Below are 2500 nucleotides of genomic sequence, written 5' to 3'. Positions count from 1 at the left end.
GGCCTCCCACTTCCTAGCTGTTGCTAGTGTAGTGTAGCCCCAGCGATTCCCTAGGCCTAGGCCTATCCTATTTCCGTGACAGTGGTCCTTATACCACGTCTTTAGTATATGGTTTGCGTGGCCCCTAGGGCCTAACTGTATTACTTACCTGTGTGACTTAATGTATGCATAAATAAGACTGTGTTGTACTTACCTCTAATCTCATAAAGAGTGCTGAGGGTTTGTCTAGAATAAATACACTTTATTTTATATATATATCTGTTGTGGTGTCCTTTCATTTGGTATTTAAGGGATTATATATGGTATCACAGCTGGCTTCACATGCCATTCAGAGTTTAGCCTAAGACTGCTCTTGTCCATGCTACCACTAGGATAGCTGGTTTATAAGGTTGACTTTACAACCAATCACCATAAGGGTTGTTTGGACTGATATAAGGTGTACACTAGAACTAGTGACATCATACATCAGGCCAACTTCTCACAACCGACATCGCCGCTGACCTCTGGCGCCCAGCGTGGGCCTCCCAACCTGGCAGCGCGACGCGGTCGGTCGGGACACACTGATAGCAGAATTCCTCAGTTGACAGTCGTGCCGTGAGCAGGGTGCCCCGTCCCCCCTTCAACTGCCCCGGCACGCCCCGAGGGGCGGCCGGGAACAGGTGCCCGGGGGAGGGCGCGGAAGTGGTCGAATCTCCCTTGGCCCTGCGGACATGGCGAAGTTGCTGCCAGGGGTGCTGTAACACCCTCTGCTGGAGCGGAGAGCCACCTGCCACCCCGAAGCCTTCCCAGCCAACCCGGAGACGGTCGCGTTGCACCGCTGTGGAGGAAATGCATCCTGCAGTGGGCCGGGTAGGGCCTGGGCGCCGGTCCCGTGGAGGAGATCCGGAACTCCCGGGCCACCGACCTTCCCGCCGCGTTAAATCCTCCGGGCAGACTGCACAGACCCCAACAGTTTACTTCTCGATGGTTTCACGCCCTCTTGAACTCTCTCTTCAAAGTTCTTTTCAACCTTCCCTTACGGTACTTGTTGGCTATCGGTCTCGCGCCCGTATTTAGCCTTAGATGGAGTTTACCACCGGCTTTTTTACTGCATTCCCAAAAAACCCGACTCCCGGCGCACCGGGAGCCGCTACCGGCCTAACACCGTCCGCGGGGAGAGCCTTGATCAGAAGGACTTGGGCCCCCTGAGCGACGCCGGGGAGTCGGTCTTCTGTACGCCACATTTCCCACACCCGCCGCTGGGCAGGGATTCGGCGCTGGGCTCTTCCCTCTTCTCTCGCCGTTACTGGTGGAATCCTGGTTAGTTTCTTTTTCTCCGCTTAGTAATATGCTTAAATTCAGCAGGTCGCCACGTCTGATCTGAGGTCGTAGTCGGAAGAAGACACCGGAGCATCAAGGGGGTTGCCGGGGAAGGCCAGGCCCCTGCCGGAGCCGAGGCCTGGTGTCCCGGCAGCGCACGCGCCCTCTTTCCTCAGATCGGATCTGGAGGGCTTTCACCCTCGCCGGGAAACCGTCAGCGGAGGAGGGTACCCAAGGCGCGTGCGCGCGGGCAGCCGGTGGGATACCACGGACAGCCACGCGCGGCTCAGAGCAAGTTACCCCCGTACGGGCACGGGGCAGACCGGTCACCAGGCCACCTTCTCGGCGGGCCCGGCGCACCGGCGGTGTACCTCGATGGCAGGACCCGGCAAGGGACCCTCCCACGGGCGATCGGGGGTCTGATCTTGTGGGGGGATAAAGGGGAAGCGGAGCTCACCCTGCGACGGCCCCAGCCACATCCCAGGGAAGCCCCGGGTCGATTGACGATCGAGCGACCCTCAGACAGGCGTAGCCCCGGGAGGAACCCAGGGCCGCAAGGTGCGTTCGAAGTGTCGATGATCAATGTGTCCTGCAATTCGCACTAATTCTCGCAGCTAGCTGCATTCTTCATCGACGCGCAAGCCGATTGATCCACCGCCAAGAGTCACAGGCAACTTTTCAAAAACTTTTGCTCACCTGCAGGTGCAGGAGAGGCGGGAGGAAGGTGACGCCGTCTGTCCGCCGCCCGTGCAGCAAGACGGCCCGGGCGCCCCGTTCAAGGCTTCCCCTCTGGGAGTCAGACAGCACCGTTGGAAGAAAAAAAACATTGCCAGGCGCTCGGCCCGGGAACCCGCCCCCACCCACCCACCCGAGGGCGAGGGAGGGGGATCCCGGAGCGATGGGAGCAGGCAGCCCCACAGCCGCCTGTCCCTCCCGGAGTAATCCAGGAGGGACCACGCGAGTCTTCAAACCCCTCAGCCCGGCCACACCGGACCGGGTCGGACCGGGTACCTGGCAATGAGGGAGGGTCGCTCCACCTGCACATCAGCCGTCCGTCGCCGGGTGGCCCCGAGCCATGCCAGCAGGATGGTGATCAACCCACCACCACCCTCGCCCGGGTCGGATGTGCCGGTAGGGAAGAACCAGGCAGCTCCCCATCCCGCACGCCTCACACCATGAGCAGCCGGGGTCTCCTCACAGG

The 2500-nt window shown here is 60.3% G+C and overlaps 1 non-coding gene and 1 pseudogene across 1 annotated transcript; both read right to left on the bottom strand.

Moving 5' to 3' along the window:
• LOC146870346 (28S ribosomal RNA) overlaps nt 1–1368 on the bottom strand; it is a 6879-nt pseudogene extending 5511 nt beyond the window's left edge.
• A 443-nt stretch (nt 1369–1811) lies between these two features.
• LOC146870345 (5.8S ribosomal RNA) lies at nt 1812–1965 on the bottom strand. Its single transcript, XR_014959899.1, has one exon. It is a non-coding gene; the product is annotated as a 5.8S ribosomal RNA (ribosomal RNA).
• Nucleotides 1966–2500: the final 535 nt, after the last annotated feature.

This window comes from Triturus cristatus, chromosome 1_1 (assembly GCF_964204655.1).
Source record: "Triturus cristatus chromosome 1_1, aTriCri1.1, whole genome shotgun sequence".
In the NCBI taxonomy this organism is placed as follows: Eukaryota; Metazoa; Chordata; class Amphibia; order Caudata; family Salamandridae; genus Triturus; species Triturus cristatus.
This window is presented reverse-complemented; position numbering and strand designations above follow the sequence as displayed.